Here is a 23,800-nt window from a genome sequence, read left to right on the forward strand (position 1 = left end):
AATCAAACGGGTTGGTGGAACGTTTTCACTGCCATCTGAAATCAGCCTTGATGGCCCGCCTGAAGGGTCCTAACTGGGTTGACAAGCTGCCTTGGGTCCTGCTCGGCATAAGCACTGCCCCCAAAGAAGGCCTCCGCACTTCGTCAGCTGAGCTTGTGTACGGGGCGCCCCTAGTTGTCCCCGAGGATTTCATACCTGCCCTTCGGGACCAAGGGGAACAACCCCCAGCAGTCCTACAAAGACTGCGTGAGAAGCTTGGCAACTTGGCCCCGATTCCCACCTCACGGCACGGTCAAGCCCCATCCTGCCAGCCCAAGGATCTACGGGACTGTAAGTTTGTTTTTGTTCGCAGGGCACACCTCGGGCGCCGTTGCAACGACCATATGAGGGACCGTTCCGAGTCATAAGGAATAATGGATCCACCTTTATTTTGGACATTGGAGGCAGGGAACAGGTTTTCACGGCGGACCGCCTCAAACCGGCCCATTTGGATCTGCAGCAACCTGTCGAGGTTGCAACGCCGCGACGCAGAGGCCGGCCCCCTAAGCGGCAGCTGGCACAGCCTGCGGACCTTGGGGACTGTATCGCTGGTTCTGGGGGGGGGGTTGTGTGGCGACTCGCCGTTTAGTCGGTCGAACCGGCTCGGCAGTCGGGTCAAGCGGCGTCGGAGCGACGAGGCCCAAGATGGCGGTGGGCCTCGTCTTTCCCGAGCGACGGGGAGAACCCGCGCGCGGGAAAGTCTTGATGACGTAGGACTTACATCATTGCCGGTTGCATTGGGCAGGAACAGTCTCCCTTAAAGGGCCCGCGCAAGGCGGGAAAAGAAACCAGTTCTTGTTCGACAATCCTCCGACTAGCGTCTTGTTTTATTTCGCAGTAGCAACCGCTACAACAGAATTAATAAAACTAGAGATTAAAAGTTTTTATCTCCCTTCAGACATCCGATATCTGGAACAAATTCAAAGGAGTTAAAGCCACGTCAATAATGAACCAGTTAATTGTCTGCTTAAGAAAAGGAATTTCCACCTGTGCTGTGTTGTACAAAGTTCTGATGAAGTCTAAGCCTGAAATATTACTTTGTCTGCTCCCTCCACAGTCGCTGACTGAGCTGCTGAGTCCTTCCAACATTTTGCTTCTGCTCTGAATTGACTTGCTTATATTTCACTTTCATTTGACAATTCCCTTTCCGAAAGCCAAAGTTTTCCTCTTCCTTTTGAACATAACCATCTCTAATGAGACTATCGAAGGAGAACATAGAATTCTCCCACTTCAAGTAAACCAAACCCCACCATGCCTCTTCTTTTCTTCCCTTTCCTAACCTATCTTTCTTCTTCTTGCCTATTTCTATCATTTTTCCTTCTCCTCCCTTCCCCCATGGGACGCCTGCCTCCATACCTTTGACCCATCCCCCGGCTGATCTGCTCTCCCCTCCTCCTCCACACCTGCCTGTCACTATCTCTTATCTGCATCTACCTATCACCACCTCGTGCTCACCCCGCCTCCCCTCTTTTGTCAACCTATTACTGCTCTGTTCCCCCCCCCCCCCACCAATATGTTGGCCTTCCCCTTTTCCTATCTTCAGTCCTGAAGAAGGGTCCTGACCTGAAACGTTGACTGTCTGGTTATCTCTGCGGATTCTTCCTGGCCTGCTGAGTTCCTCCAGCATCTTGTTGTTTTTTTTCATCTAGATCCCAGCGTCTGCAGTCCTTTGTTTCTCCAATGAGACTCTTATTTTTTTCTACCTGCTCCAGATATTTCGACCAGTCCTTTAGAAATTTGTACCAAATATAACCTTTGATTTTTATCATCCTAATATCCTGTTCAGTGAACTCTCTTCCATGTAGGTGAATTAATCTTCTTTGGTAATACCCTGGGATCAAGGATGACTTGATTCCACTCTAGTTTTACTCATTCCAAACTGGCTAATGAAGTTAATGTGGGACCAGCGGACTCTTCAACAGATGGGGAGTGAGATGGCCCTCAGGGCAAGTGGGTGAGTAGTTTGTGAGGTGGCTCACTCCTTCTGCTGCTTACAGAGGGTTTCTGTAATACATGGCCTCAAAATTGTCAGATAATATCCCCGATGCTCCTTCTCCACCTTGAGTGGTCAAGGGCCAAAGATCCCCAGAATTCAGTGGGGATGTTGCATTTCTTCACCAAGGCTTTGAGCATATCCTTAAATGTTTTCCTCTTTATGCCTGCTAATCTTTTCCCATGACCGAGCCCGGAATAGGGTGTTTTGGGAATCACGTGTCAGGCATGCAAATGAAGTGGCCAGCTCAACATAACCAAACGAGCATAATTGGGGTCTCAACACTGGGGATATTGGCCTGGGACGGCACATTGATATTTGCTTTGCTTAACATTCCAGTGAACTTGGAGGATTTTGCAGAGACTACATTGGTAGTAATCTTACAATACCTTGGGATGCCAGGTCTTAGAATCACATAGAAGGGCAGTGATCACAGCTATCCAGTAGCGCACAGGTTGTGTGTCAGGTCTGAGGTCTTCATGTTTAAAATACCTAGGATTGGATCACTAATGTTCAGCAATGCAGCCAGGATTTGCTTCTGGGCCCATAGTCAATGCACTCAGCTATTTCTTAATATTCACATTAAACAAATCAAATTGTCTGAAAACTTGCTTCTATGTTAGGGGCGTTCTTGGCAGAACAACATACTGGGCTCCACTGTAGCTGAGGATGTGAAATTTGCAGCACTTCATTCTTTTGTTAGTTGTTTAATTGTTCACCACGTACTGCCATTACTCTGCAGTCAATCACTGATGAATGAAATGTGTTGTTGAGTGGTATTAAGTTGTACTTGCTCACCAATAACATTATGGCCTGAGCCAAGTATGGATAAAAGGGGTTGAATTCCAGAGATGAAGATGTGGAAGAACTGTAAAGCTTTGAGATGATCTGGTTGTGGGATAGCTCTGCATGTATATACTGTATGTAGCCCTCTGTTGTAATTTCACTAAATGCACTTAATTTTTAGGCATATCTGGTGTTGCACCCAGTATTCCTCTGATATTTCTCATTGGTCAAAGGCTTGTCCCCTGGCTTGATCACAAAGGTAGAGTAAGAGAAGTACATTTGGGGATGAGCAAGATACCACAGGCTCAGTTTCCCCAGGAATACATTTAATCTTTAATGAAAAATCTCCACCTTCATGAATATTAGAACTGGGCAAAGTGATAGCTTTCAGACAATCACTCCCTGAAACCACCTTACTGCTATTATTGAAAAGTCAGGACAGCATTGATAATCTGTGAACATGAGAGCAGCTGTCAAGGCCGTTTGGAGTAGAGCCAGCCATTTAATTTTGGGCAGACCCTCTGCCCTGCAATGCCTCATTTGTCAGGTGTGGTGACCCCTTGAGTGGTTGCACCCAGAAGCACACTAACAGAAACAGTGTGCTCTCAATAGTGTGTAGCACTGGAACTTGGGCAGCTCGTCAGTCATCAGAATATCTACCCCTTGTGTACACTAGAATCATAATTAGACCACACAAGTTAATAGTAACAGTTACACTGAATAATATTAATAAACCAGTTGGATTTTTAATGTGAACTCTGGTGTTTTCGAGATCATTTTCCTGACCACCTTAATCACTTTGCTGGTGACAGAGAGCAGATAGATGGGCAGGAATTATCTGGATTTGATTCATCACATTTTTGTAGACTCGACTCAGCCAGACAGAGTTTCTATTTTATTGGATATATGCCAGTGCTGTAGCTATACTGGAACAACTACAGGCACAGTTTAATTTGGGACTCAGATTTCCTGCACCATACATTGGATATTGTCTGGACCCATCGCTATAGCTGTATCCATTGCTGTCAGCCATTTCTTGATATCACAAGGAGCAAATAAAGCTGGCTGAGAGTTGACGTGTGTGCTACTGAAGACATCAGAAAAGAGGCTGAGATGGATCACCCATTTGTACTTTGGGATGACAACACTTGCAATCTTCCCTTGATACTCATATACTAGGCATGGCCATCATTAAAGATGGGATATTCTTGAAGCTTCCCCTCTCATTAGTTGTTTTACCACCATTTGTGATTGGATGTGACAAAACTTTCATTTGATCCACTGGTTGCAAGATTGCTAAGCTCTCTTATTACCTAGGTTTTCAAACAAGTGACATGGTGGAAGGAAGCAAGTACATGGTAACCAAGTTTACAGACAGCATAAAAATAGATGGGAATGCAAGTTGCAAGACAAATACAAACAGTTCAGTGAGGCATTGAGAAATCAATGAGTGGATAAAAAGTTGGCAAACAGAATATGGTGTGGGAAATATGAAGTTGTTCATTTTGGAAGGAAGAACAAAAGACCATAATATTATTTAAATATAGAAAAACTGCAGAAAACTGCAGCACAAAGGAATTTGGGGATCATTTTTCAGGAAACAGAAAGCTCGTGTACAGGTACAGTAGGTAATAGTGAAGGCTAATGGAATATTGTCCCAAGGAGGTTTAAATATAAAAGTAGGCAAGTCGTACTGCACCTGTAGGACAACATCCAGAGCACTGTGAACAATTTTGGTCCCCCTACTTAATGAAGGATATTTCAATGGAGGCAATTCAGAAAGGTTCAGTGGCTGGTCGTGGATATGAGAGATTGTCCTTCAAGGAAAAGTTAAACAGACTGGGATTCTGCTCACTGTGAGTCTGCTCACAAGTTCAAAAAAAATATAATGGGAACAGGCAGAAAAAAACCTGAGTTGAGTCCAACGAAAAGAGATTACAAATCCCTGAGGTTTTGCATGTTGCTTTTGCTGTCTATCACAGATTTAACCCTATGTTGCAGCTTCTCCAGTTTGGCATCTTATTTTTAGATGTACGTAGTGCTGCTCCTGGTGTAATAGAGGGTAGTGGTCCACTGGGGAAATGCCAAACCATGAGGTGACTGATTGCGATTAAGTAAAATCCTGCTGCTTTTGATGCTATGTTACTACTGGGAAGCCGTAATATGGAATAAAATTCATGGTATTGAACTTGGTTATAAATGCAGTAGTGTAGGGGCAGGCACGGTAGTGTAGCGGTTAGCATAATGCTATTACAGCGCCAGTGACCCTGGTTTAATTCCGACTACTGTCTGTAAGAAGTTGGTACGTTCTCCCCATGTCTGCGTGTCTCCTCTGGGTGCTCCGGTTCTCTCGCACACTCTAAAGACGTACAGGTTAGGAAGTTGAGGGCATGCTACGTTGGCGCCAGAAGCATGGCAAAACTTGCGGGCTGCCCCCAGAACACTCTACACAAAGATACATTTCAGTGTTTTGATGTACATGTGACTAATAAAGATCTTAATTTTAAAAATGTTCCAATTGCCATTTAGCTTTGTTTTTTTATAAATAATGAAATTTTGATGAAACAACTAAACAGTTAATAGTAAATGATTTAGAATATAGTATAGATGTACGGTTGGATATTTGTGCTTGATTGCATGTATACAGGTATATGACATTGTGCTCCTCTGGATACTGGTTCTATTGAACACATTGGAGCTACATTTCAGGAGTGGAGTACAACATGAACCATTTCTGTCCAGGAACAAATTTCTAGAAACCATTAATATTTTGGAGAATATAAAGGATGCCTTGGTGGCCATGGAAGTTGATTTTATCAAAATATTTATTTTATATTATCAGTTAATTTTACGACTTTACTTTTTTTGCAAAATTTAAATTCACAGTTAAAATTATCCCCATGCTGGCATTGTTTCTGTCATGCTCCTACTTCCAAATGAAGCCAATTTACAACTTTATTTATTCTGATTTGGCAGAGATGTCAAAGGTTTTGCTGCAACATCCAGAGAATTCAGTCTAATTAACTAATATAAATTATACACCTCAATACAAGTAGTTATATAAAATAAGTTTTAAAATAGTTATATTTACTTAAATATTATGCAAATAGATCTTGAAAGAACAGTGAAGTTATTTCATAGTTTATCAAGTGACTTCCTATCGAATGAATCAAGGAAAAACACAGCTACATAGCAACCTCACATGATACACAGAAGTTGTTCATTTGTGATATTGGGATTGATATGGAGTTTGATATATTTACATTTGAGTTCCCCCCACCATCCCCCCCCCAGTTAAAATGAACTAATATTAAGAAAACAAAAAGCCTGGAATACCTGAAGATCACTACGAATGAGGAATGCTTCCATTATACTTCGTAGTTCTACAAAACAGTAACATTCAGGGTTGTATGACAACTGCAACTCATGGAGGAATTGATTTTGATTTATTTTTGTTTGTCCTAAAACTGGACACATATTTTCATATTTGTCCTTAAGTTCTTAAGATGTAGGTGTCCTTTTTCTCCTTTGAAATTTAAATGATAAAACTGGCAGAAGTACCTTGATGTAGACTGATGAGGTTTCCCACAATTGCCAAAACAACGTGAAGAAAATATTTATTGCACTACCCCAAGGCAATATAGTGCTTCCTTACCCAACATTGGCTTTTATTTATAATGCTATTCTTCAAGTAAGTTTGATTCAGAAATAATCAGCATTCGATTTGGTGAAAGACAGAATTGCCTGTATGTAAAAAAAAAGGTCGTTGAAAACAATTGTTGCATGATATGATATTACTGGTGATGAGGGTCATTCACAGGGATATATCATAAGAACTTAGAGTCTATTTTAAAGCATGTCCTCCCTTTAAATAGTCTGTTTTTAGCTTCCATTTGATTAGTATATGATACAATTTTTCAAATTTTGTCAAAATTATACACATCATTTGCTCATGAAGTTGTGATAAAAATGACATCTCAAGCTGAAACTCTTAATGAAATACAAACATTTTGTCTGAATTCCATATTCACTAATCTCTATGTGCTTTCACTGGCAACGGCATATTGGAGTAATTTATGCTCTATTTTTTCCTGCCTGTTAAAATAGTCTGGTGTAGTTCATAAACAAACCAATTAAATCACAGCTTACATGGTTCACAAGACATTCAGGGCAACATATCAATTTGTAAACATGTGATGCTCAATTATCACACATTATATCCAATGTTCACAACAGTAAGACCAATTAAGGTGCAATGTTAATGAGAGGACTGATTTTACTTTACACCACCAATTGAAGTATCCTTAATACAATAATACTATTTATTGTTATAGAAGCATTTTCCCGAAGGAAATCTTCCTGGGCGCAGGCATGAGAAAAACAACATTCTGACTGACTAAAGCAGCTACAACATTTAAAGAAAACAGGAACAATGGGCTGAAATGCCAATGAGTCATTTCTTCAGTCCAATTGTACATATTTTCTCTAGGTCACTGTAATAACCGAGAATCAACTACTTATCTCTCCAGCATTCCAGTAGTAACAGCCTACCAACCTTCAACCAATCCTCATTCATACTCACTCATCCCAGATTTTATCATATGGGGGCTGATGCCTGGACCCATGTTGAACTGCATAGATATTGTTTCCTTCACTTGCTATGTCCAGATGGCTGAGATCATTCTGGACCCAAGCAATGAAGTTCTACACAGCACTGGGTCCTGAGCAATGTAACTGAGATATGAATCTCCTCCCAAGAAAACCCATTAGCTATTGACAAAGGCATGACCCCAGCTTTGTTATCTGTCAAAACTGTCAAGTTTTTAATATTTCTAAATGTCCCCGACATTCCAGTCAGAGGAGGTTGCTGAGAACATCAGCAACAAACAGGAGGTGGGGGTGGAAAATGATCAGTAATGATGGGGAATTAAAGGTGGCACCTATATAGAAGAAGATAGATGCCTCAAACGCATCAACAATGGCAAAGAGTGTGCAGCCGTCATTCACTCGCATGGGCCCCAGTTATGCCTGCCTTTTCGTTGGCTAAGTGGAGCAATCCATGTTCCAAACCTACACCGGCAATGCTCCCCAACTCTCTCTCCGTTAAATTGATGACCTCATTGGTGCCGCTTCCTGCACCCATGAGGTTCATCAACTTCGCTTTCAACTTCCACCCTGTCCTCAAATTCACTTGGTCCATCTCCGACACCTCTCTTCACTTTCTTGATCTCTCTGTCTCCATCTAGGGAGACAGACTATCCATGGACATGCTGGGCTCATGCCTTCTGCAAAACCACTGACTCTCACAGTTACCTTGACTACACCTCTTCCCACTCTGTCACTTGCAAGGATGCAATTCCCTTTGCTCAGTTCCTCTTTTTTTGCGACATCTGTTCTCATGATGAGGCTTTCCACTCCAGAACATCAGAGATGTCCTCTTTTTTCAGAAAGTGGGGTTCCCCCACTGCTATCAATAGAGCACTCACCCACATCTCTTCTATTTCCTGCACGTCTTCCCTCACCCCATCCCACCACCCCCCCCCCCCAAGACATAACAGGGATAGAATGCCCTTTGTCCTCACCTACCACCTCATGAGCCTACGCATTCAAGGTATCATTCTCTGCAACTTCCGCCATCTTCAACGGGATCCCACCACCAGGCACATCTCCCCCTCCACTCTCCGCTTTCTGCGGGGAATCACTCTCTCCGTGATTTCCTTGTCCACTCGTCCCTCCCTACCGATCCCTCCAGGTATTTATCCCTACAATAACATTAAGTTTTACACCTGCCCCTACACCTCCTCCCTCACCACCATTCAGGGCTCTAACTAGTCCTTCCAGGTGAGGCAATCCTTTACATGTGAATCCATCAATGTCATTTATTGCATCTGGCGCTCCCAGTGCAGCCTCCTCTACATCAGTGAGACAGATGCAGATTGGGGAACTGCTTCATCAAACAACTTGGCTCCATCCGCCATAACTGCCAGGATCACCTGGTGGCCAGCCATTTTAATTCCATTTCCCATTCCCACACTGACACGTCTGTCCACAGCTTCCTCTACTGCCAAGTTGAAGCTGGACGCAGATTAGAGGAACAACGCCTCATATTCCACCTTGGTAGTCTCCAACCTGAAGGTATGAACATTGATTTCTCCAGCTTCCAGTTAACCACTCCCCTCTGTCCCCCTTCTTTTTCCCTGATCCCACCGGCCCCATCGCCCCATCTCTTTCCCCTCCCCCACCCTCGCCATCTGCCCATCACCCACACATTCCTCCCTCTGATTCCCCTCCCCACCTCCTTCTCTTTATTCCATGGTCCACTGTCCTGTCCTATCAGATTCCATCTTCTTCAATTCTTCACTTCCATCTATCACCTCCCAGCTCTATACATCACTCCCACTCTCCCCTTTCCTCGCTTGCCTATCACTCCCCTCACCCAAATCCACCTATCACCTGCCAGCTCTTGCTCCACCCCTTCCCTCCACCTTTTTATACTGGCTATCTCCCCTCTTTCTTTCCAGTCCTGATGAAGGGTCTCAACCCAAAATATCGACTGTCCATTTCCCTTCATAAATGCTGCCTGATCTGCTGAGTTCCTCCAAGCATTTTTTGTGTTGCTCCAGATTTCCAACATCTACATTCTTTCTTGTGAGCCCTCATTCTAATACTAAAGCATGCTTAAACCTTCAGTTAAGAACCATTTCAACATCGTCACATCTCCTGTGAATGGCAGAATTTTGCATTTGGTATCAAATATGGTTAATATGCTGTTTAAATGTTTTTGCCCATGACCAGCTATCTCTGTGCAAATGCACAGTACACATGGCAGAGTTGCAATAATAGTCTTGTTCCATCCCAACCTGAAAAAAGATTTCCAGGTACAGAATTCTGAGCAGCCCTGCTCCAGATCTTTATAATTCGAACAAAGTATCTGAAGTATGTGTTTCAACTTCAAAACAAATTGATGTTTAGAATGAATTTCAAATATATTTCACTTATTTCTTGAAAAATGTGACACTTTTTCATTGATAGCACTATCAAACGGCCTCCATTTTCTATCCAGCACATTGCACCATAAATTAAGACATTATATGGCCCAACTGCGACTGACCCTGGAGTTTCATGTCTGCTGTGTATTTCCTCAGGAGTTAGACAAATTCCAAAAAGACGCAGCAAGTAGTTGTTTTGAAAAGTTACTCTGTGGTCATGATTCTTTGTATTCATTGCAATAAATAATTACACATTTGCTAACTCCAGCTTCATATTGCTTGTCTGAAGTAATAGCAATCATACTTTAAAAGTTTTCAAACATGGGTCAATATATGTGCAAAATCCTGTGCAATTTCTTTTATCAGCAGCATGTGAAAGGACCAATAAATTGGATGGCGTCTCTTGCAAGAGTTCTCCTACTAATCGATGCATGGTCTTGTCAATTTTTTTTTAAAAAGGAGTAATTTCCTAGGTTACAACTATGTAGATGGAATTCTTGGTCTAATTCAAAAGAACAGAATGTTCTCTAATTCATCTTTTGAAGATGTCCTATTATTTAGCAGCGACAAAGTTTTACATGACTTTGATGAAACAGCAAAACGCACTGTCATAATTTGAATATATTGAATGATTCTAGCCATCATATATAACTGGCATTATAATCACCATGGCTAACTCACTGGGGCCCAACAGGAAAGCTTATAAACCCAATGGCTTCTGCACTTTCCAGTTTCCAATTCCCTGGTCCCAAATGACTCATCTCTACCATGGATATACAATCCCTCAACATCTCCCTCCCACACCAGGATTGTCTGAGGGCCTTCCTTGTCCTTCACCACCACTCTCATTCACCTGGCTGATCTTGTTCTCACAGTGAACCTCTTTCAATTCCAGTCACTTACTCTGGATCAAAGGTCTAGTTATGGACACTTACTACATCTGTGTTTTTGTGGAGCAATCTCTTTCAGACCTACTCAGGCCACTTCCTTCAACTTTTTCTGATACATCAACAACTGCATTAGTGTTTTTTCCTGCACTCAAACAGAACATGAAAATGTCATTACTTATGCTGCCAATTTCAACCCTGCTCTCACCTTCATGGTGCATCTTTGACTCCTCCCTTCTTTTAGCTTTTTACTCCTTGTAGCTTTACCAACACAATGCGGACACTGTTTGGCTTTATTCCAATTTCTTAATTTAAAAAAACTTGGCTGAGAAAGGGTTAAGTTCTCCAGCCTTTGCTGGTAGAACTGTACAGCAGGCAGACCCTCAAGCAGCACTTTTTATAAGTATCAAAAAGTGATTTTAAGTTGTCTTCTGATTGACTTCTAATAATTGGTGCTAGGCTTCTGCAGGGATTTATGCAGAAGTTGTGTGAGAGATACTTTTCTTTGTTTAAAGCTTCATCATAAATAGATGGTTGTAGATATAGGTGCAGCAATAAATATTCTCTTTGGAATACAGCATGACTAAAAATCTGAGCAGAACACCTTCAAAAGAGGACAGGTAGCTAGAAGAGGAAGAAAGGGAAGAGGATGAAGGGCACTCAAGGGAAGGCCACGAATGTCATTTTGTTTAAGGACCAATTCTCCAACTTCATCATTAGCAAGTAAATGTGTATAGTGTCAGTGCTTTGAAAAGGAAACTCCCTTAAATGTTAAATCTGCTCCAGTCAGCTGGGTGAGAAGCAAATCACCTGTGACTAAAGGTCACAATGGTCACAGGCCTCTGTTCACATATTCCCTTCTGGTTGCATCTGGAGAGATTTGCAACATCTTGCAGATTCCTATCCACAGTTGTACGGGGGAAGCAACTGATGATGTTTATTTAATCTATTTTGCCACAAAGCAGTGGGGTGCATGTGCTTGTGGGGAATACATTTACCCTTCTCCATAAAACATTATGTCCTTTGAAGTGCCAGGTTACCCAATGTCTAGATTAAACCTACAAAAGTGGCTAAATAAGAGGCTTCTAGTTTCAATAAACCCACCACCTGGGTCCAAGTCAACTGCAACCCATTATCTTACCTTCATTAAATGTAAGTAGATGAAGCACATCGAGGTCAGGTTTGTGTTAGAAGCTCAGTCATCCCCCATTGAACATGCTTTTGGACATTAAGCTTCTGCCATAGTGCTAAGTCCTTCTTGCTCCCTTGTGCTCCTTTTGCTCATATTCATTTTAATCAGTGGTAATAATGGTCAAAGCATAAATGTTAATACACCAAATATGCTTACCGAACTGTGGCTATCTGCTGGCAAAAATAAGTGGAATAAATAAATCACACTGCAAAGCAATGTCGCAATTAAAGTGGTGTACCTCTGGCTTTACTCTTCCCATTTGACAAGGAATGCTTCATGTGTGTAAAAAAAAATGCAAGGGATAATTACTGGATGAATGCTCAGAACTTTACTGTATTACCTTAGCTAGCATTCTCATGGACAAGGATAGGAGCAAAGAGGACAAGAAAATATTTAATTGGGGAAGGGCAAATTATGAGGCTATACGGTTAGAACTTGTGAGTGTGAATTGGGATGAGATTTTTGAAGGGAAATGTACTATGGGGATGTGGTCATTGTTCAGGGATCTCTTGCAGGATGTTAGGGATAAATTTGTCCCGGTGAGGCAGAGAAAGAATGGCAGGGTGAAGGAACCATGGGTGACAAGAGAGGTGGAACAACTAGTTAGGAGGAAGAAGGCAGCATACATAAGGTGTAGGCAGCAAGGATCAGATAGGTCTCTTGAGGAATATAGGTTAGCAAGGAAGGAACGTAAGAAGGGGCCAAGGAGGGCAAGAAGGGGACATGAAAAGGCCTTGGCGAGTAAGGTTAAGGAGAATCCCAAGGCATTTTTCACTTATGTGAAGAGCAGAAGGATGAAGGGAGTAAAGGTAGGACCGATTAGGGATAATGGTGGGAGATGTGCCTGGAAGCTGTGGAAGTCGTGAGGTCCTCAGTGAATACTTCTCTTCAGTATTCACCAAGGAGAGGGGCTTTGATGACACTGAGCAGTGTTAGTAAGGTTAATGTTCTAGGGCATGTTGATATCAAGAGAGAGCACGTGTTGGAGCTGTTAGAAAATATTAGGACAGATAAGTTCCCGGGGCCTGACAGAATATTCCCCAGGCTGCTCTGCAAGGCAAGGGAGGAGATAGCGGAGCCTTTAGCTAGGATCTTTGAGTCATCGTTGTCCACGGGAATGGTACTGGAGGATTGGAGGGTAGCAAATGTTGTCCCCTTATTCAAAAAAGGTAGTAGGGATAGACAAGGGAATTATAGACCAGTGAACCTTACGTCTGTGGTGGGCAAGCTGTTGGAAAGGATTCTTAGAGATAGGATCTATGGGCATTTAGAGAATCATGGTCTGATCCGGGACAGCCAGCATGGCTTTGTGAAGGGCAGATCACGTCTCACAAGCCTGATAGTGTTCTTTGAGGAGGTGATCAGGCAGATTGATGAGGGTAGTGTAGTTGATGTGGTCTACATGGATTTTAGTAAGGCATTTGACAAGGTTCCACATGGTAGGCTTCTTCAGAAGGTCAGAGGGCATGGGATCCAGGGTAGCTTGACTGTGTGTATTCAGAATTGGCTTGCCTGTAGAAAGCAGAGGGTTGTGGTGGAGGGAGTGCATTCATATTGGAGGGTTGTGACTAGTGGTGTCCCACAAGGATCGGTTCTGGGACCTCTGCTTTTCGTGATTTTTATTAATGACTTAGATGAGGGGGTAGAAGGGTGGGTGGGCAAGTTTGCAGATGACACAAAGGTTGGTGGTGTTGTGGACAGTGTAGAAGATTGTTGAAGATTGCAGAGGGACATTGATAGGATGCAGAGCTGGGCTGACAAGTGGCAGATGGAGTTCAATCCAGAGAAGTATGAGGTGGTAAACTTTGGAAGGACAAACTCCAAGGCAGAGTACAAAGTTAATAGCAGGATTCTAGGTAGCGTGGAGGAGCAGAGGGACCTGGGGGTTCATATCCACAGATCCCTGAAAGTTGCCTCACAGGTGAACCATAGAACAATACAGCACAATACAGGCCCTTAAGCCCACCATGTTGTGCCATCCTTTAAACCACACCTAAGACTATCTAACCCCTTCTTCCCACATATCCCTCTATCTTAAATTCCTCCATATGCTTATCTAACAATCTCTTGAACTTGTCCAATGTATCAGCCTCCACCACTACCCCAGGCAGCGCATTCCATGCACTAAACGCTTTCTGGGTGAAAAACCTCCCTCTGACATCTCCCTTGAACTTCCCACCCATTACCTTAAAGCCAATCCCTCTAGTTTTGAGCATTTGTGCCCTGGAAAAGAGGCGCTGGCTGTCCACTCTATCTATTCCTCTCAATATCTTGTATATTTCTATCATGTCTCCCCTCATCCTCCTTCTCTCCAATGAGTAAAGCCCTAGCTTCTTTAGTCTCTCCTCATAATCCATACTCTCTAATCCAGGCAGCATCCTGGTAAATCTCCTCTGCACCCTTTCCAATGCCTCCACATTCCGTCCTATAATGAGGTGACCAGAACTGGACGCAGTACTCTAAGTGTGGCCTAACCAGTTTTGTAAAGCTGCATCATTACTTCAGTTCTTAAACTTGATCCCCCGACTTATGAAAGCTAACATCCCATAAGCTTTCTGAACTGCCCTATCCACCTGTGTGGCAACTTTGATCTGTGGATATGAACCCCCAGATCCCTCTGCTCCTCCACACTGCCCAGAATCCTGCCATTTACCTTGTATTCCACCTTGGAGTTTGTCCTTCCAAAGTGTACCACTTCATACCTCTCCAGATTGAACTCCATCTGCCACTTGTCAGCCCAGCTCTGCATCCTATCAATATCCCTCTACAAGCTTCGACAGCCCTCCACACTATCCACAACACCACTGATCTTTGTGTCATCTGCAAACTTGCTAACCCAGCCTTCCACCCCTTCATCTAAGTCATTAATAAATATCACAAAAAGTAGAGGTCCCAGAACCAATCCTTGTGGGACACCACTAGTCACAGCCCTCCAATCCGAATGCACTCCCTCCACCACAACCCTCTGCTTTCTACAGGCAAGCCAATTCTGAATCCACATAGTCAAGCCTCCCTGGATCCCTTGGCCTCTGACCTTCTGAAGAAGCCTACCATGTGGAACCTTGTCAAATGCCTTACTAAAATCCATGTAGACCACATCCACTGCACTACCCTCATCAATATTCCTGGTCACCTCCTCAAAGAACCCTATCAGGCTTGTGAGGCAAGATCTTCCCTTCACAAAGCCATGATGGCTGTCCCTAATCAGTCCATGATTCTCTAAATGATCATACATCCTATCTCTTCGAATCCTTTCTAACAGCTTGCCCACCGCAGATGTAAGGCTCACTGGCCTGTAATTCCCTGGACTATCCCTACTACCTTTCTTGAATAAGGGGACAACATTCGCCACCCTCCAATCCTCCGGTACCATCCCCGTGGACAACGAGGACTCAAAGATCCTAGCCAACGGTTCAGCAATCTCCTCCCTCACCTCACGAAGCAGCCTGGGGAATATTCCATCAGGCCCCGGGGACTTAACTGTCTTAATATTTTCTAACAACTCCAACACATCCTCTCTCTCTGGATAGGGTAGCTAAGAAAGCTTATGGGATGTTAGCATTCATAAGTCGAGGGATTGTGTTTAAGAGCCGCGAGGTAATGATGCAACTCTACAAAACTCTGGTTAGACCACACTTAGAGTACTGTGTCCAGTTCTGGTCACCTCATTATAGCAAGGATGTGGAAGCGTTGGAAAGGGTGCAGAGGAGATTCACCAGGATGCTGCCTGGTTTAGAGAGTATACATTATGAGGAGAGACTAAGGGAGCTAGGGCTTTACTCTTTGGAGTGGAGGAGGACGAGAGGAAACACGATAAAGGTGTGCAAAATATGAAGAGGAATAGATGGAGTGGACAGCCAGTGCCTCTTTCCCAGGGCACCAATGCTCACTACAAGAGAGCATGGCTTTAAAGTAATGGGTGGGAAGTTCAAGGGAGATATCAGAGGAAGGTTTTTTACCCAGAGAGTGGTTGTGGCGTGGAATGCGCTGCCTGGGGCAATGATGGAGGCAGGTACATTGGTCAAATTCAAGAGATTACTAGATAAGCATATGGAGGAATTTAAAATAGAGGGATATGTGGGAGGAAGGGATTAGATAGTATTAGGTGAGGTTTAAAGGTCAGCACAACATTGTGGGCCAAAGGGCCTGTATTGTGCTGTACTGTTCTATGTTCTATTAGTCCACTACTTGAGCAATGGCTGTTAAACAGTTAACACATAGGAGCTGAAACATCACACAAATGAACCAATCATTCACTTTTTAATTGGATCAATATAAATTCCTCACTCAAAACAGCTCACAAATTAGAAATTAAATCATACATCTGTCAAAAATTAATCACAGGTCCCTCTGCATGAAGATGTTTCATTCCTAGATATACTGTAGCAATTCTCACATTCAGTGGGAGTCCATTAATTCCCTGTGATGCTTAGGATTATGCAGAAAGACTTTCGTTGGAGTGTGATTATTGCAATGAACGTAGGAACAACAATTTTTGAAGGCACAGTCCACATATTTTCCATCCCCTTTTGCGCCTGTAGTGACTCCGTGCCCATCTTGCATCCAATCTTCTGCCATCTCGGTCCATCCACTGATGCCTCCCACTGCTCTGCTAAGACTAGCCACCCACAGTGAATCTCATTTTGCCTCCTCTATCTACAGTATCTACAATGAATTCTTATGCTCTTCTTTTTCTATTCAGCCACAGTGAATGCCAGCACTCTGCCATTTCTATCTATTTGCCCTGTTGTAATGCCCTCTACCCATCTACTCTGAACTGAATGTCCACTGCATCCATTTACCCAAACCAAAAGAAAATATTAAATATTGTATGAAGCTGGTTACTGTTAACAGATACAACTCTGATTTAGCTTAAAGAAAATACTGCATAAATCTTGCAGTATTAACTTACTTATTCAACTTGCAACAGGTATAATACAATGATATTTTTTCACATTTGTTGCAAAAAAAAGCATTACACTGGAATCCTGGATCGTTTGTGCCCAACTTTCAGCCCTCAAGGCTCAAGTCCAATATTTTGCTCATATTGCAATTTGCTACTTATTCCTTTTTTATTATTTTTTGGATTTGAAGGCTTGGGAAAAAAATGCTTCAGCGTTGTTGGCTCTGTGGTGGAGAAACTCAAAGTGAGAATCACTAGCATCAAAAACATATAAAGAAATCAATTGTTGATGACCTTTTTGTGGCAGAATGGTTGTTACTGGGCTGGTGGGGGAGGAGGGGAGGATGTTAGCACAGGGCCCAGTAATCATTTCCTTGCTTTTTGAAATGTTTATTAATTGTAGGGACCACAATAAGGAAGTTTTCATATGGCACAAATCTTGGCCTTATGACTGACTGAAGTGGAAAACTTTATTCTGCAGGAGAGGGGAGATGGTCTGATAGAGGAGCAGGAAAATGATGAATGGAACTTCATCCAGAAAAGTGAGAGGTTATACATATAGAGAGAGGCAACAAGGAAGTATGCAATAAATGGCAGGATAATGATTCACATGGAAGAATGGAGAGAGTGCATGTCCACAGATTTTTTAAGGTATCTTTTAAGATAAAAAAAAAATTCACCAACGTCCTGGAAAGTTGGTAATATTTTTTTTATCTCTACTCACTCTCTCCAAATCAGAGATGTAGTTGTGGGAATCTTCAATACACTTGCCTCTGTGTGCTTACAGTCTTGTTTCAGTGCTTCTCAGGTCCCCACCATCACTTTTTTTTTAAGGTGCATTGATGACCATATTGATGCTAGATTTTGCTCTCGTACAGGATTCAAATGTTTTATCTTTGCTGTCAATTTCCACCTGCTCTCATTTTCATATCACTACTCTTCCCTTCCTGCATTCAACCCTACTTCACCTCAAGGGATAAGTTAGGAACTAATATCCATTGTAAATTCCCACATCTATCTCCCATCCTGTTTCCCACAAGGACACCATTCAATTCTCTCAGTGTCTCCAGCTCCACCGTATCTTTCTCACTACAATCCTTACCGCACCAGCAATTTCCTTTCTCCTCAACTATGATTTCCCTTAATTGACAGGGTTCTCATTCAGATTTGTTCATCTTCTACACTTTGGATCTCAACCCCTTTCTCCCACACAGATCAAGGAAAAGGTGATCTTCACTGGCTTCCACATTCAATGGATCACTTTTCATAAATACTGTAATGAGATGCCACCACATCTCTGCCACCGGTCCATTCAGCATTCTGAAGGGATCTTTCCCACCAGGACACCCTGGATCTCTTCCATCTTTACCAACACCCGCTGCCTTCTCAGGACACCTTCCCATGGACCTGCAGGAGATGCAACACCTGTCCTTTTACAACATCCCTTTCCACCATCAAAGGATACAAGAGAACCTTCTGAATGAGGCAGCAATTCACTTGCACTTCTAATTTAACAATGCAATTGATACTTATAATGTGATCTCCCCAGGAGAAACAAAATGCAGATCGGGTGACAGGTTTGGACAACATCTCCATCAACAAGAGTGCTTGTGAGCTTCCAGTTGCCTGTCATTTTAATTCTGCATCCCACGCCCACTTTGGCCTCTGTGTTTGCCTTCTTCCTCCAATCCAATGAAGCCTAATGTAAGCTCAATGAATCTTCTGTCTAGGCCTGTAACAGCCCACAGGACTCAATATTGAATTCAACTATTTCAGATAACCAGTTTTCAGTTTGTGAACACATTGGCCAGTTCTGATAAAAGGTCATTATCCAGTAATGTTAACTTCGTTTTCTGTCTCCACAGGTGATGTTGACCCATTGGATATTTCCAGCTTTCTCTTTTACTTCACACTTCCAGCATCTGCAGTGTTCTGTATCTCATACTTCTCCCTCCTCTGTCTGCATTCATCTCCCTTTGTTTACATCTCCTCCTGACAGATCAGCCACAATTAACAAGCCTTCAGCACTTACCCTCAGCCAGCACCACAATTCTTTTCATTATTCAATCTCTCTTGGTCACCACCCTATCACAGAGATTGCCTTTATTATTTGCACCCCTTCCCCTTCTCTGCAACTTAAAACATGCTTGCTTTCTAACTTTTTCCTGGGTCTGATGGAAAGCCATCCACCCGAAACCTTAGCTCTATTTCTTTCTCCACAGATGTTGCCTGACCCATTTCCAACATCTTGTTTGTACTGCGACAAATTTCAAAGTCTGCAAGCCAGTTTTTGTGCAGTTTCACATAACACACACGGTGGAATTATCTTGAAAATAAATAAGATAAAATATTAGTTAGGGTTGCAAGTATGACTGGTAATGAAATCTAATTGTATACGAGGGTAGATGCCCGTTATTATTGACTTGTCAGGCTGTGCTATTATACCTTCAGATAAAGATATCTTGTTGGAAACAGAAGAGAGTATGCAGTTATAGAGTATGTACCATCATTATTCTGAATCATTGTAATTAAAGGAGCAATGTGTCTCGGGGAAATTGTGCTGTTGGAATAGCTAACACGGTGACTTTATTGCTAACGATCTGTCAGAAGAACCTATATCATGTGAATCTACTTTTCTCATTGATTTAATGGATGAGCATCACACCTCCACACAGAATGGTCTACACTGTAATAAAGTGGCTACAGCAATGGTGCCACATTAATAAATATTAAAAAGCTATTTCAGTGTCAGCAAAATGCACCAAGTCAGCTTGTAGCTTTCATGATTGTTTAGTGACTTAATGCACCGTCCAGTTAATTTCCAATCTGCTGAAGAGTTAACCAATCTCAACTGTGTCACGAGTTAAAATTAAAATTTGCTGCACCAGCTGAACCAGGGAGAAATGGAAAAGAATGTGACATGCCAGCCTTCTATTCCTTGACTGTTTTCCAGCAATCTTTGTTGCCAAATAAAACAGTGCAATTGTAAAGCTTTACAGCACAGAACAAGGCCATTCAGCCCATGCAAGAAATGCAAGCTTGTTGATAGCCAGGGAGAGTATGTTTAGGGTAAATTGCAATGCTTTTCAAAGTTCAATACCTTCTATTTTCAGTTATAAGGAGTGACCATTTGAACTACACCCCAGAGACTGCCACAAGTCACAGATGTTTAGATCACCAAAAGTGAACACATTCCTGAAGGAAAAGTTCAAAACAATATCCAAACATGCATTAAAAAGGTCAGCCTCAATACTTTCCCTCCAACTGAGAAAACACAATGGTGACAATGCAATGGAAAAAGTGACTAAATGCTGTATTTTGATCCAAATATAAAGCAAATGGATGAATCTCATGTGACTTAACCTTCTCAGTTGAGTCACCATACCAACCTAACATTTCTATTTCCAACAAAAGGAATCTCATAGTTTCTTAGTGATAATCTCCAATTAGTACCATCAGTTTAGGGTTTATAAGCTTTGGCCTATAAATCCTTGTCCATTGGGAACTGGGTTGAAATGGCCTAAACCAATTTCACTTAAGCTCTTTAATAACCGTCAAGAATGGAACATTTTCATTGTACCCATTTGAATTGGATTTAACAACAAAAGGAAACATTTTTAACCCATTGAATTATACAATCATTGATTTTTGTTTTTAAAAAGGCAACAGGTTATCAAGCTAGAGTTAGATCTCAATCGTCAATATTATGTAAAATATAGCTCAATATGAAGAATGCAAATTCTGTCTGTGGCTTTCTAGTTAGCAAGTTCAAAAGGTGTAGAAAATCTTTATGACTATTGAGTTAGGGAATAAATTGACTCAACAGAAGTACGTGTTGATGAATAACAAATACAATGGCTGACATAAATCCACATTCAAAATAGAATGTGGATCCTGTGGAATTCTCAAGATATCTAGTTGAGTTAACTTATATTAAGAAAGTGTATGCAAATGTACATATACAGACCAATTTTGTGGACTTCATTCCTTGCAGATAGGAGATTGAATTACAATTAGGCCATGAATGTCATAAGGCCAACGATGCATGCATCCTCCTGTCCTGCATAGCAGGAATGGACCTTTGGAAACTGCTTCATTATGTGTACCTTAGACACTGTAGGTGAGAAATTGGATTGCACCAATTTATTGTGTGTTAAAACATGGTGAGTTTAGCATGAATGTCCAATTGGATCCTACACAAAAAAAGGTATTGCCCAAAATCCAGTTTGAAAAGGGTTTATACCAAGAAACAAGCACTAAAATGGGGCTTCCACCTCAAAAGCATACATCTTGCAAAACACTGTGCTGCAAAGCATGCAGAGAAATGCATCAGCCATTTAAGGCACACTCCCCATAGCAGCAACACACTTTGGCTGCCGCATTGGATATGGCAATTACAGGGGAAAAGGATTCAACTGTAACAAACAAAATGAAAATCAAGCAATAGAAGATGCTGGAAATTCTGATACAAAACTAGAAATTGCTGGAAACAAGTCAGGCAGCATCTGTGGAAGGAGAAACACAATGAACATATCAGGTCAAAGATCTTTCACCAGAACTGGAATGGAGAGAAAACAAGTCAGTATAATTCTTTTTCCACAGATGCTACCTGACCTGCAGAATAATACCAACATTTTACATTTTTAAAATCATGCTAGTTTCTAAAATCATGCTGGTCGGTAGGTTAACAACGTGCCCCTATACTGGTAGAATTTGGTGTGTTGATAGGAATGTGGGAGAATAAAATGGAACTAATGTAGGGTTAGCGTAAAAATTGGGCGCTTGATGGGCAGAGCAGAATCGCTGGGCTGAAGGGCCTGCTTCCATGCTGTATGTCTCAAATGGCACATTGCTGATCTCACAAAGTACGCCAAGATGAGCTGCTTAAACCTGCATAGTGGAGAACCTCACAGAAAAAATTGATTATGCAGAGGTCTGAGTTGTTTACATGAGAAGTCACTCAGAAGGAAATATAGAGATCTTAGCAAGCCATTAAAGTAATTGGAGCAGGGATTCTTTCAGTCATTCATTCAGTTATTCATTCATGTGTTGGATTTTGTGCAGATGGACCTGCACAGCATTACAAGAAGGAGAATTAATGTGTCATCTGGGCTCTCCGCTGATTGTTGCTGTGGAGAGAGTCACCAGTTTTGTACTGAGGAATTTTAGTTTGCAGGCTCCTTATAAAATATCTTTGTAGCAGTGAGCCCTTTGCATCCCGAGATGCCAAAGCCTGTAGCTAGAAGATGAGACTATGGATGCTGAACACAAACATCCCTCTGGTAGTCCTGTTCTTTCTCCTGCTTGGCGAAATCTAGTATATGATCCTCAGGATCTGGGTCTCCTGGTTACTCTCTGGTATCAGCTACAGTTTGCTAGATTGTTCAACATACAGTACATGACAATAAGGTTTTCACACCTGTTTGGCATGTGCCGCATGGGGTCCCCAGATTGATACAAGTAACAAAAACTCTGCTTGAAGAGACCAATAGCATTTTCCATTACCACCTCAGTACTCATATGGCTCTCACTGTATCTGCTTGGTTGGAAAGCACACAGGAGTGAGAGCCAAGAAAGTAGAGGGTAGCCCTTGATGTGCAGAATCCATCCCCCCAGACAGCGGCAATCCCTTCAGAATTGCTGACTCACTCAGGATGGAGGAATTGCGTGCTTCCCAGAAAAATGACACTTGTAATCAGGAAATACTTCTTATGTTCCACAACCTCCTTGCACATTGAAGGAGTGGAAAACCTTCCTGTCCTTATGACCAAGGTTATAAAACGGAGCCCTGATGAGTATGTCCATCTAATTCCTTGCTGCACTTCTGGAAAGCCAGTAATGCTAGCAAACCCCAATGCTCAAGAAATCACTCATTCCTCACTGAAGCAAAATTAGATGAAGATATTTCTATGTGAAATGAGTGCCTGGGTGGCTTCTCTGATGCAGCAGAGAGCAGCAAATCGGGTAATATGCCAGACATCTGCGGCAGCCATTTGGAAAGATCCTTTGCTGAGAAAGCAGAGTCAATGCAACCTTGACATCCACAGAGAGCAGTCCACGCATGAGAGCTTGGTCAAAGTTCTCCCTGCAGCACGTCACATATCGCAGGAATGACAGCCTTCAAAAGCTTGACCCTGAGAAATTATTGATCAGAGAGAGCCAGGTAAGACATGGAGTCACAGAACACTGAGGGAGATAGGCCTTTCACTGATGGGCATATCTTTGCCTCCTATCCCACAGCCACAGCCATAATGACACCTTCAGCAATAGAATGCTGCCAGAGCTGTAACCACTGAAGCAACATGTGGATGAGCATCTCAGAAGCTAATGCTAGTAAAATCATTTCCCATCAGTTATAACACTATGTGGCTTTGGAAGGTGTTTAAGCAGCCTTCAATCTCTTCTGAAGCTGCCTATGTCTCACTTAAAATATTGTGAAAACCAAGAAACTACCAAAAAGCTTCAAGTTCAATTGAGACTGTTCCACAATGTGCTACGCACACATAAATAGTACACAATACTACCGGATAAAATTTTGTACCTGGTGTAATTTCACCCAGAAATGTTCTCCAGTGCAGTTTACTCTGGGTAAAGTTGAAACTGGCAATCCTTGCATCCAAAAATCAGAAACCAGACCAGCCAATTTCTGGGCTCGTATTTGACACTCACATCAATTCAAATATATTTCTACAGTAACATGGCAGACAGTGAGTTTATTCAGATTTTTCCGTCCTTCTAAGGCATTCAGTCATCCCCACTCCCTTTGTCTAGTGATTGGTAGATATGATTTCTGTTGGAAAGCCCCAAGCTCTTAAATGTTCTCTACAAATCTCTCTGCCACTTCACCTGTTTCCTTGTGAAAGCATATTTCTTTGACACAAGAGCATAAAGCATACAAAATAGAAGCAGGTGTCAGCCACTTAGAGCCTTGCTCCTGCTCTGCCATTCAATAAGATCATGACTGATTTTTTGTCTTGCATCCTTATCCCTTGATCCCCTTAAATCAAAGTG

At 42.3% G+C, this 23,800-nt stretch overlaps 1 protein-coding gene across 1 annotated transcript in view; it reads right to left on the reverse strand.

The window, feature by feature from the left end:
• prr16 (proline rich 16) overlaps positions 1-23,800 on the reverse strand; it is a 172,822-nt gene that overhangs the window by 128,881 nt on the left and 20,141 nt on the right. The window lies entirely within an intron of this gene.

This window comes from Pristis pectinata, chromosome 7 (genome assembly GCF_009764475.1).
Source record: "Pristis pectinata isolate sPriPec2 chromosome 7, sPriPec2.1.pri, whole genome shotgun sequence".
NCBI lineage: Eukaryota > Metazoa > Chordata > Chondrichthyes > Rhinopristiformes > Pristidae > Pristis > Pristis pectinata.